General features: G+C 35.6%; 1 protein-coding gene across 1 annotated transcript in view; it reads right to left on the reverse strand.

Moving 5' to 3' along the window:
- LOC127625951 (junction plakoglobin-like) overlaps nt 1-10,224 on the reverse strand; it is a 36,865-nt gene extending 26,641 nt beyond the window's left edge. The window contains exon 1 of the mRNA XM_052101450.1: nt 10,078-10,224. The gene's annotated coding sequence lies outside the window, so the exon portion shown is untranslated. The remainder of the gene's footprint in view (nt 1-10,077) is intronic.
- Nucleotides 10,225-13,206: the final 2,982 nt, after the last annotated feature.

Genomic DNA, 13,206 nt, shown 5'->3' on the forward strand with positions numbered 1-13,206 from the left:
ATGGTTGTATTTGGATTTTTGCCATAGCATATAATATTATTGATTGAGAATCCCACCATTTTACTTAACAGATAGCCGCAATCTTCCAGACTTTGTGAGTAGCTGGTCCAAAATCCCCTTTTGGAACAAAACAATTCATAAAATAAAGATAACAACAGTGTAAGAAAAGCTAACAAAGTTGGCAAATACAATAACTTCCTGAGATCAGCTGCAGAGGACACCTTCAATTTACTGTTTATCACAAGCATTACTGTCTGAATTCAATGCCCTGGTTAGTTAGCAGGTTGGTCGATGTCGGAGTCAAAAACATCATTGCGCCGTCCACTGCCACTTTTTAATTATGTCTTTCTTATTGTCCCGGTACTTCCCTTAAGTCTTTGTCAGTTTGTTTATGATTTGGTCAATTGAAGGTGGCCTGCATCATTTTGTGCTGTATCTTCATTCTAGTAGAGTATTTTCTTCCTTTGCGATCCCTCTAGTTTATCTCAGATCTTCGTAAATACCATATTGCAATTAGAGCACTCGTTTGGTCGTATTACCCGAATGCTTTTGATGTCTGATAATTTTGTGGTTTTTTTATTGCTGTTATAGAGCGAAGTACTTGCTGCAGACGGTAGATACGGTGTTTGTTTGGAAAAACTTTAACATCGTGACAAAACATTATCCTGCCCTCCGTCCCCTGATATAATCGGTTCCTGCGTTGAAATCAAAAAGCTTTTGAGGCAGGTGCAGGACTAGGTTTTTGGCCCCAGGTTTTTTCTGCGGTGGAAATATGCGGAAGAGTTCAAGAATTTTCACCAGCCCAGGAAAACGCACCCGAACCATGTTGGTGGAAAAGGGTTACAAGACAGATTTTGACATGTTACCAGCATCAATAAGTGTCAATATTTCAGGAAACATGTTTATCATGGATGTCTTGGTCTCTGTGGTGCACATAAATGTCATGAGATTAGTCCACTGTGCCTGGTCGTTTCAAGGAAGCTGCTTCATCATAGGTATGCATGAGTTTGTAGAGAAATACTGAGGCAATGTGACAGTTGTTGAATATTTCATCGGCCTAAAACATCCAGAGGGAAACTTCACTGGCACTGCATAAATCTGAAGGGATATGGAAGAAAACTACACTATTCTAGACCAAGTTCAATTGGAAAAACATTTTGGTTAATGTTTCATAGGAGAAGAGATTGAATTGGGCTTTTGCCGTATGAAGAGCTGGAGTAAAACTGGACCAGGCACTTGAAAGAGTTCATGAAAGGAAACAGAAACTAGATAATATAGTTTAATTTGTTTATGTTACACACTGTAAACAAAATTCTTATGTTCTCTCTTGGTGTTGTGACTCACTGGTACAGTGATATCTGCTGATACTTTATCTACAGAGATCTAGTGAACAAGCATTTGGTTTTGGCCCTGAAAAGCCAGTAGTAGCTTTCATAATGGTTCTTTCTAAAACCTAATAGGGGTTAACAGTGAATAAATCCTCTATGAATTACCAGGATATTTAGAGCAGGGGATCTAAAACTTTCTCAGCCCAGGACCCAAATATGAAATTTTGGGTTTACCCTAGACAAACACTTACATAATCATGCAGTATTCCATGTGTACTATATCTGTTGATTTAAACACTTTATGAATAAACAACTGTGATATAGACAGACTCTTACATAAATCATTTTTATTACGTCACAGACCAAAAAAAAAAAAAAAAACACATTTTTTTTTACTGTAATACATTTTTTTTAACATGCACTCTCTCAATAGAAATAAGCAAAAAAAAAAAAAAAAGTGAAACAAACTCAAAAAATTGGGGGAAAGAAAAAAAAACAAAAACATCTTCCCAATGCATTATTAAATCCTGGAAGGATAGTGTTGAACAGTCAGGTTTGTCATCCATCCATCCATCGTCAACCGCTTATCCTGTGTACAGGGTCGCGGGGGGCTGGAGCCTATCCCAGCTAACATTGGGCAAAAGGCGGGGGACACCCTGGACAGGTCGCCAGTCCATCGCAGGAGTCAGGTTTGCGTTTAGAATTAAAAAAAAAAAAAAAAAAAAATCTTGAATGATCGTGATATCACTAAAAGATCACTAAAATGCTTGAAGTTACGTCATAAACAAAATCGACAGTAGAATTCACAGCTATGTTCAACAGTGAAAGTAAGAGCATTTCCACATGTACAATGAGATGAGAACTTAAAGGATTGGGACTGAACAGAAGTGTGGCCACAAGAAAGCCACTTGTTAGTGAGGCTTATTGGAAAAAATGACTTACATGTTCTAGGGAGCATAAAGTTTGGAATGTGGAACAATGGAGAAAGGTCATGTGGTCTGTAGCTGAGTGCAGTTTTACCCTATTCCAAAGCGATGAACGCATCAGGGTAAGAAGGGAAGTGTACAAAGCGATGTACCCGTCATGCATAGTACCACCGTACAAGCTTCTGGAGGCAGTGTTATGATCTGGGTTTGCTTCAGTTGCTCAGGTCTAAGCTCAGCAATGTTATGTGGCAATAAAATTAAGTTTAATTAAGACTAACTGAATGCTTTTTCATATCAAATTTGATTTTAAAACACTATCGGTTAGGTTTAGAAATAGGTTAAGGGTAAGGATGTCTGTTTTGTTCAGCTCTCATTTATCTTTTAAGAAATTATTGGTTAGGTTTAGGTTCAAGTTTTAGGTTAAGGAGGTATATTTTACTCATTAAAACATCCATCTAATATTCACCTTAATTACAACATTTCACTCGATTTTGGCACCCCCAACTGGACATTTCACTGGAAAACTGCAGCCAAACGTGCAAAAAAGTATTCGAAAATCAGACGTAAAGATTAAGGTACAAGGCTGTGTACTTACCGTCCTTCATGAGGGCAAAAAATACAATTCCACGAATCATTGCCAATGATGTTACTGATTTAAAAACAATGGGAATATATAAAACTATAGATGCCAGGTTGTTGATTATAAGTATAGAAACAAAACATTTCTGTTTATTGCTAAATATATTTGTAAATATCAGAATATAAGGAGTTTAAGTGTGAAAGGAGACCAACTCCATTACGTCATTCACAGTTCGTCATGGGAGTGGGTGATCACTCCGAGGCACGTTTTGCAGGTTTCACAACAGTTGTGAAGGGCAACATCTCTTTGGAAACTAACCTAATTCATCCATGCATTCTCTACCGGTCGGGTATTTTGCGGTCCGAGAAAATACATCATGTGTGTGAATCAATTTGTTTTGATACCTCCATGATTAATCGTGCAGCACTAGTGATATATATATATATATATACACACACATACACACACACACACACACACACACACACATACACACACACTAGTGCTGCACGATAAATCATATCGCAATCGCGATGTCAGCCTGTGTGATTATATGATGGCAAATGCTGCGATTTTATTAAATAAATAAGTGCATGTGTGGACGTGACTGCCCATTCTCTATGAGAGCTGTTTGCCCATTTTATACACCACAAATAAAAAAATGACCAGTCAGTCTCAGTTTAGGGAGTGGCATGTGCGGACCAGAGCCATATAGAGAGAGAGTTGCGACAACGGAAGTTCTAAATGCTTGATCGTCATGTGATTCACGTAGACTTAAGATAGTTCCAGGACGTGCTTTGGCGGGCATTTCAAACTGTTAGAGTAGAGTGACAGAACTGCGATTTCTGGTAATTAGTAGTCAATAAATGCATTTATTTTATATATTTATGTAACACACCGACATATGTATGTAGCATGAGTATGTTGTTACAGCGATGTTGTTTTTTTAAAGATCAAATCAGCTAATATTTGAGGATTAGTGTTCGCTACCGCTATTTGCCTCAACTTATTTCAGGCTAGGGTTTCTGTTGCCTTTTTATGTTACCTCATGTTCATTGTTTTCACTAATCTCATGGTAGCTAATGTCATATTTATGACTTTTCAGATAATACAGAGACAGGCTGGTGACAGGTGATTTCCAGCTCGCACCGCACAATGGGTCAATGAACTATTAACTATTAGCAGCAGTTACGGAAATGTAAAATTTAGTGAAATGAAGCTTATTGTTTACAATTCTATATATAGTAATATAATTATTTATGTATTATAAATATTATATATCTAATGTATAATTCTTACAATACTTATTCATATACGCAATATATTCAGCTCTAAAACAACTTAAGCATACTCGTATATAAACTGCCGTTCAAAAGTAATGAGGCTGAAAATTTAGCTTGGCATCACAGGAGTAAATTACATTTTAAAATACATTAAAATAGAAAACAGTTATTTTAAATTGTAATAATATATTACGATTTACTTTTTTTTTTAAACGATGGATGAAACTGAATCAAGAGAACAGATTTTACAATTAATAGGGTGTTCATTACTAACTTTATCCAGCTCCAATCCTTGCCTAATCTGTTAGTTATCCGATAACATCCCTTATCTCCTAATTTAATGAGTAATACTCAACTATAAGGTTTTAATTTACAATTTATTTTTATTTAGATGTACTGATAATATACAGAATAAGATAATATTATTCTTTAAACGTCTCACCTTTTAAAAGTGCATCGCAAACGGTTTGTTCGGCTGCATCTCTACGGCGCGGCATGTGTTTGCTGCTACTTCCGGGAACTATTGAGAGGCTCCACGAGCCGCCATTGCTGTAAAAAAAACGTTCCATTGGAGTCAATGGAGTTGTCGCAACTCTCTCTCTATATATGGCTCTGGTGCGGACATGTCATGTGAGTTTCCGGTGTTCAGCGTGGAAATCAGGTGAAGATCGATGCAGAGCAGACCGACATTGAACTGTTAAAGTTAATATAATACGGGAGCATGGCATGCAAATAAGCTCAAACTCCAAAACTGTCATTCTCTGTGCGGTCAGAGCTGCTTCAAACAGTCGCGGAAGAGACCCAATCTGAGCAGGAGTCAAAACCAGGAGAGATTTAAAGTTCCACCGGCTGATGCGCACTCTTAACACGGAGACGCTCGTCTCTCACCCCCAAAGTCTGCAGCTCGAGTGTCTGATAGAAACACAGATCACAGCTTTGTGATATATCTTTATTTTATCCTTAATTAAAGTTCATATAATATGGGAGCGTGGCACGTAAATAAACACAAACTCCAAAACTGTCATTCTCGGTGCAGTCAGAGCAACCAGTCGCGGAAGAGACCCAATCTGACCGGGAGTCGAGATTTAAAGTTCCGCCGGCTGATACGCACACCAACAAGGAGACGCTCGTCTCTCACCCCCACTGTCTGCAACTTGCAACGTGTTGCATCATTGATGAGATCATCATAAGACCAATCTTATGTGAAAAATAACATTCAAATTACAACAACAATAAAATGTGTTTGTGTATATATTATATTATATAACGCACACCCCAACAACAACAATTTTAGAGGTTTGAGTGAACCACACTTTTATATCCAGTTTCCTTTTCAAAAGAGTTTATACAAAGTACATGTTACATCCTGCTTAAATGTCCCTGTCTGTTTGGACAATCTTATTTTCTTGAAAATTTGTATGTTCTTATTTATTGTTCGATTTTATTTAGGTGTAATATTGACAAAATAACACGTCTGCAGTAATGCAAAGATATTTAATTTTGTAAAAATATTTAAATGTGAAAACACTGCATTTATAGTTGTTGTTGTTAGTTTGTATGTTTGAGTTGAAAAATACACATTTCAGCATTATCAGTAATCTATTTGTGCAATTTACCTTGATAACCAAGCAAGTTGGCTCAAGTTACCATTTGTTTATTATATTGAAAAACACAATATTAACCCCAATAAATCGCAAAATAACTTTTTTCCCAAATCGTGAAGCCCTAATACACACACAATTACATTGGCAGTGCCCAGGCTGAGGGATCAGCGAATATTCTTGCTTTAGTGATTTTGCTTCGAAATTTTTATTAATTTATTTTAAAAACTAAAAACTTAAAATCAAATACATTTCTACAGCACCTCCTGAACGGAGATGTCCGAGGTCATTTGCAGCATTCATAGACGATACTGTTCTTGAAAAAAACAAAAATAATAATTCAGAAGACCAAAACAAAGAAAAAGTTAGAACCTTTAACATGCACGTGTTCCAGAAGATTGCACGCCTCCGAAAAAATGCGTGTCATACAGGTGCATAGATGGCTTTTCTGTCATCTGTTCTTAATATAATAAAGTGTGTGTTCAAGTGCGTGTCTGTGTCTCTACAGGCAAATTATTTGTAATATTAATTTGATAATAATAATAATAATAATAGCCTAAAAATTATTTAATACATTCATGGGAAAAGGAGCCAAATATCTTCTTGTTAGCAATGTTACTTATAACATTCTTTCTCAGCCCTGGAACTCAAACCATTTTCTGATGCCCCCCAAAATATATATATGTAATTAAATTAATATTATAAATGTTTGACTAATTGACTAATGGCTTAAACTAAGGACTACTAGTAGACTAGGAAAATCTTTGGTCAGGGGCAGCCCTATAAGTTATAGTTGAACATCAATTAATCTACTGGATAAATGAATGGGATTTTTTTTTCCAGAACCAGACTGTTGTGCTATATTTAGGTCAGACGCATAGCTTCAGGAAAACTGATCAAGAGAGATGCTTAAAACAAATGTTTGGTTTTGGACTTGAAAAGCAAGTAGTTAGTTAGTTCAACTAACTCACAGTGGTCAACAGAGAACTATATTACAAATGACAAAGGGAATGTTTTTTGTACCAATAGGATTTAAAAGGAGGCCTCTTTAGAATTATTATTCACTTCCCTGAATAGCCCCTTTATCCACCTCTCTCTGGTTACTCTGCACCTCCCGGTACAGCTGAATTATGGAGTTGAGATGTTCTGTCTTGCCCAAACCCTCCCACAACTTTTGACTCATGTTGTGTGAAGCTGCTCCCTTGGCTGTATCTCAAAGGGACAGTGGTCCTGATAGAGAACCTTACAACACGTATAACACTAATTTTGATATCGCACCTAAAACTTCACCAATATGCTTTGTTAAACAGACTGAAACTAGCAAACCCAATGCTGAAAAAGTCCAAGTCTTCAGACTTCCAAGTCAGAAGTCTGTTGTAGGTGTGTCCGTTTTAGGCAAACTACTCCTTTAAGCTCATTTACAATTTTACATTTAAAGTAATACTGGGGATTGCAACAAAGAATCGTCCCTCTATGGAGCTACTAGCCCACAGAAGTATTGATTCAATTATTCATGTTAAGGGCTGTCAAATTATTTTCACACTTTTCCTCATAGGATATGAGGACTTGAGATTAGTTTTATACTGAAAATGACATTTGAGGAGACAAGGGGGTGGGGGTCTCCATATGGGGATATTCTGTTTTCCTTTGTGATTCCTCTGTGTTAATTCATGGGCAGGTGTTGGAGCTGTTTATTGACACCTGAGGAGGGCTTTGTTAATATTTAATGAGAGCAGAACTGACCAAATGTCGGAAGCACTGACTACGTAAGTAGGTAGGAAAATACACAAGTGTAGAAGAAGATCCAAGATAGGTTAAACTAATTAATAGCGGTCGACCAATATGCATGGCTGATGGCAAGTCAAAAGAAAGACAAGTTATATGCAATATTTACAAAAATGTGCATAAACTTGGAAAGAAAAACCCTTGAAAACAGAAAGTGTTGACTACCAATTGACAAATCTATTTTTGGAACTGACACAAGGGAAAGTTAACATTGTTAATCGGCCCAGTGAACACGGTTACTGGCCAATGCTAAAAAATTGCTAAATGGCCAAATATCGGCCAGTTTATCAGTCTATCAAAACTAATTCAGTTATGTCTACACAGTTAAAGTGATTATTATCTGTTTAGACATAACTTAATTAGTAGTGATAGATTCACCCTACCCCAAGAAACACAAACATGGTTAACACACTTATCTAAAAAAACCCAACAACCATTGGAATTTGGTGTATGGGGGCGCTTGTTTGGGCATAGTGAACAAGCCTTTAGATTTTCATTGGTTCAGGAAGGGTATTACAGGAAGATATTTGTTTCAGGTTTATTAAATGATCTGTAGAAAAGTGAAGCAATTGGATTCACCCTGCACAGATTATGAAGCTATCAGACCATTTTATACTTCTCAGAGCCATCTGGGCTCTCACTATAGATTTAATATACAGTTATGGATCTTATGCCATAGACTATTCATTAAGGACATATGGCACATTTGGAATTCTAGATATGGAATGAGTAGATTAAAGTCAGTGCTGGGACCATCCTTTGTTGGGACACTGTCAACTGAAAGAACTAAAGAAAGAAAGAGAAGCTAACTGATCTTAAAGTTGTAAAATCGCTGTAAGACTGACAGATATTCTGAGCAAATGGTGCTGATGGGTAATCTCCTTTGCCCCCTCTGAAAGTGTATTTATGAAGTGGGGATCACGCTACCCCCTTGCTGTCCAAATGTAGGACAATATCAGGGATTTGTGCCTGTAGGGGGATTAACGGCTATGTGTGAGCCCACATGCAGTAAATCTCAGCCTAAAACAACACCAGTCAGTCGGTAAAGGAACCAGCCGACCCTGACAGCACTACTAATCACAATATGCTCAGGAACTCCCACAAAGAGCAAACAGCACATCCTGTCCGTGTCATTATCTACTGCAACTGACCCATATAAATATAGAAATAGAATGTCATATTGTACTTCAGCTACCCCTATTATATTTTGCAACCAAAAAAAGAGAGCATTTGCTTACAATTATCTGTGTCAAACTCTACGTGCCAGTATGGCATGCTGATGCTGTCCAAAATCTCGCTTTGAAGAACATCTGGCCAAAAATGTTAAGACTTGGTAATGCACGCTAAGTCCGTGTCATTAAAGTTTGCAGAATTTAGTTGCTTCTATAAGAGATAAATCACTGACATAGGACATATCTTTTGGCTTCCTTGCTAACCAGACAAACAGGAAAGGGTGTATCACAAGGAACGTTATTTCCTCTGAGGCAGATTGATGAAATGATTTCTTTGGCACATTTAGAAACACTCAACAACTACTGAACTGTGAGAAAAATCTGATTGTATCATATCTCTTTAAAATCAAAGCCCACAGATGATGAGTCAGCTTGTAAACTATGTTCTCAGAACCCCACCTAGAGTCTCATGCACAACATTAAACCCAGTAACAATGTAAATACTTGACAATTTTTTATTTAAAGTAATACTGGGGTTTGCAACAAAGAATCAAGAAAAGAGATGCACAATGTTAAGTTAACATGCGCTTCATACATTCATTATACTTTGAACACAACATGGTCCACAACAAATTGTAGTCTCGACCCACAGTAAACAAATAAGTTAAATTCAACAGGACTTTCTGTGAACGGACAACCTGCAAGGTGTTACAGGTAAGGCAACACTCACATGTGTTTATATGTCAACAGTCCACAACAACATCAGCCATTTCCAACAAAACTATACAAAATATGCTAGGCCACTATAAACTACTCAACTATAGCAAACAACAAAAAAAAAAAATCACTTTTATGTGTAGGCTACTAGTTATTTGTAATTACATAAGGGCATTACTTATGATTCATGTCAACGATTTAAAGTGACATTTGAAAAATGTGGGGAGGCTATTGCTTGTGTCCGAAACAGGGAAAGATCAGCAGTCTCTTTGTATTCACGATTCGCTTTTCCTTTGTGTATAAACACAACCGCCTAAGTTACATACAAGTGAATGTTCTTCTAAGCCAACCAAATATTGCGTTATACTGCGCTTAAATAGCCATTGTTTAGAGAAGTAAATGGTTTTAAAGTTTGTATCAGCTGTAACCCGACACACGGAAGTGGGAGCGAATGTCGCACAGGTAGGTAAACCAACACCGACAACCCAGATCACCACAATAAGAGAAATTCCTAAAAGATCTGAATACGAATTAAAGGCTGATTTAGAAGTATTAGCAATACGGACTTCATATTAAAGAACAGATAAAGTTTAAAACTCCCAACGACAGCATAAAAACGCAACCGTGCAGCCTTCGCCCTTGTTAAATAAAAATATATATATATATAAAAAATATTTGTATTTACCTTTAAACACTCGTCTCCAAACACTGCTGCTGACAGTGATCCAATAGTTTTAGTTTCCCCTCAGCGCAGAGTTCCAGTGAGCGCGACACTTTCTCTTGCATTCAAATGAGGCTAAACAATGTGCGCTGAGCAGAGAGCAAAGTCTCCTTTATAGCTCCGCCTCCCGATACTATACGAGCCCTGCACCACACCCAAACCCACACCCCAGCACTCTCTTCAGCAGCACGTTAGGGAAAAACACACATGGATACTTTTTATCGTTTATACAATTACATAGAAAATCTGATTGATTTGTGTGCTCGAAATGTTAATATAATTAGGATGCATGGACATACAAATGTTATGAATGTAAGCACTGAGATCTCTACCTGTAAGAAATATTCCCACTTCAGCGACCGCACCTTGACGTTTCGACATAGAAGGCGCTGCGTCATGAGTCATGTTAGTCTCAGACAAGGGATTATGACGACATCTGCTTCATCAACTTCTATACAAGCCTCCATTGAAATTTGTTTTTTCGTTCTGAGGGTTCAATAAATTGAAAATGTAGCCTTTAACATCATATAGAAAGCTACAAATAATATATTTTCTTAATCATTCCATGAACAGAATCCACATACTATCAGAAAATGATGTCTTTGTGTACAAAAAAAAAAAAAGTTTATACATAAAAAGTTTATACCTAAAGACATGCATTGCAATTTTGGAATATATGTAGGAAATCATGACCTGTCACATTAAAATGAAGACTCCAGTCATACAAATAACATTATAAAAGCTGTTTCTACATGGAGAGGGTCTGCACATGGGGGCTGCCATGTTAGAATCACATGACCAGCCGAATACTACTCGCTTAATCTAACGGTCCTGTTATATGACACTTTCACTTATTGATTAAAGTTATCATGGCTGACTGTGCATACTAAATGTCTACAATTGCATCTGAATCTGAAAACTATTGATTTTAAATGATGCTGCATCCAAGCCACTAAGCGTCAGAGTAAGTCCAAGATGACACAAAGACAAAAGTTACTGAGTGCACCTTCTTTAACTTTGTGTAAATTGCCATGTGAACATTTAGCTTTATGCTAAGCTAAAATGCTATTTCTTGACTTTACATTAATCTGTTACCGGGCACTATATATTTTATAATGAATTAAATGAAGAAAATTAATGTTAGAGCATAATGTTTTGTCTTTAGTTTGACCTTTGATATTAGGGCAAAGATGTACTGCAAAACTCACTTAATGAGAATTTAAATGTTGTTGTCCTCTAAATAAAATATACAAAAATCCTTAAAACAAGATACGTTTACTTGAGTAGCAAAACTGCTACTAAGATTTTTAGGCTTTTTTCAGAGAATGTATTTTTTTACAGTGAAGTGCATTTTCTTACTTTAATACTTGTTTATATTAAAAACCATTGCAAAAATCTACCAGTGCTGAAGAAGTAATCCAAAGTATTTAGATTATGTTACTGACCTTGAGTACATTAAACATTAAATTTTACAGCATGTATTCTGTAATCTGTAGTGGTATACTTTTAAAAAATAACATTCTCAACCATGTGTATGGAATTAAGTAATCAGATTACAAAATAAAGTAATTATAATTAGATTACATTATGTTTTTTTAAATGTGTGTAATCAGATTACAGTTACTTTTTATCTTTATTTTTTCATAAAAAAATGTGAGGGAGCAATTTGATTTTATGTATAATAAAGTATAATGAAAGTAGTGCAAACTTTTACTTACTGCACTAAAAACTTGATTTTCATCAAAACATGCAATATGTAATCCAAAAGTAATCAAATTAGAAAAAATAAAATGTGTAATCTAAAAGATTATGTTACTGATAAAATTTTTGTTGTGTAATTTGTAATCAGTATACCAGGTTACATTTCATATCTACCCAGCAATGATTATTTTTTTCCTTTTATTAACCTTTAGTTTATTTGTTTGTTTAGTGATTACTTGTCAGAGTAATAAGAATCTGCAACATAATCCAAAGTATGTATTAGCATTTATGCATATGAACTGCTGACCGAGATCATAAAAGACTAAATTGATTTACCTGTAGATGTAGTAGATCTAATAATGCTTTTAAAGACAATGACCATAACTCGTTTTAAATAGCCCAGCAACTCATGTTGAAGCTACACTGTAAAAAAATGTCTATAATTTTAACATTAAAATAGTGTAAAAATGCTACAGAAATAAAATGTTAATAGATTAACAAATATTAACTGTAAAATATACAGTAAAATGTTTTAATATATTTTAAAAGACAATAAAATGAATGTAAAAATGTAATTATTTAAATGTAAAAAGTAAGATTTTCCAGTATAATTCATGGTAAAAAGAACAAGAGAGTACATGTACTTTTTACAGTAAATTATTGTTAAAATTACAGTAAAACACAGTAATTGGGCATTCCCACAATTCCCTGCGTTACCCATTACATTTAATTATATTTTATGGGAATAGTTATGTTTCATCATATATTTAATATCAGTTATTATGTTTGATGTAATTTAGTTAATGTTTACTGCATTATTTAAATCTCACATGCGTTACCATGATGGTGTTTAGTGTTTGTGTGAGTGATACTGAGCACTGTCTCAATACATTTATAGGTCATTGCTTATGGAAGAGCCACTATTAATGAACTTCATTTCATCATGCGCTCTTCTGTAGTTACTATGAGATAACCAAATACCTCATAAAATAAACAACAGAAACTACAGTTTCCGAAGGCATGTTAATGAATTTTTTTTACTGTAAATTTAACAGAATTTTATTTTATTTTTTACAGTGCCAGCGTGTAAATTACAACCATTTTAAACTGTAAAATATACAGGTTGTTCTGTAAAGTGGTTTACATGTTAACTGTATTTTTTACAGAATTATTCTGGCAACCATAGCAGCCAATTTTTTTTGGTAAAAACAACAGGATTTGTTTTACAGTGTAGTGTTGGCTTTGCAATTGGCAGGGATTTAATTGCTGTGACTGAGTGAGTGAGTGAGTGAGTGAGTGAGTGAGAGTTAAGTGAGTGATTCAGATTATTGTTTACCAATGTAAAAACATAGTTCCGAGGGAAAGGAGTGAGAAGGGTGTGGCTGGGCCATG

The sequence above is a fragment of the Xyrauchen texanus genome, chromosome 32 (assembly GCF_025860055.1).
Source record: "Xyrauchen texanus isolate HMW12.3.18 chromosome 32, RBS_HiC_50CHRs, whole genome shotgun sequence".
NCBI classification, from domain to species: Eukaryota; Metazoa; Chordata; class Actinopteri; order Cypriniformes; family Catostomidae; genus Xyrauchen; species Xyrauchen texanus.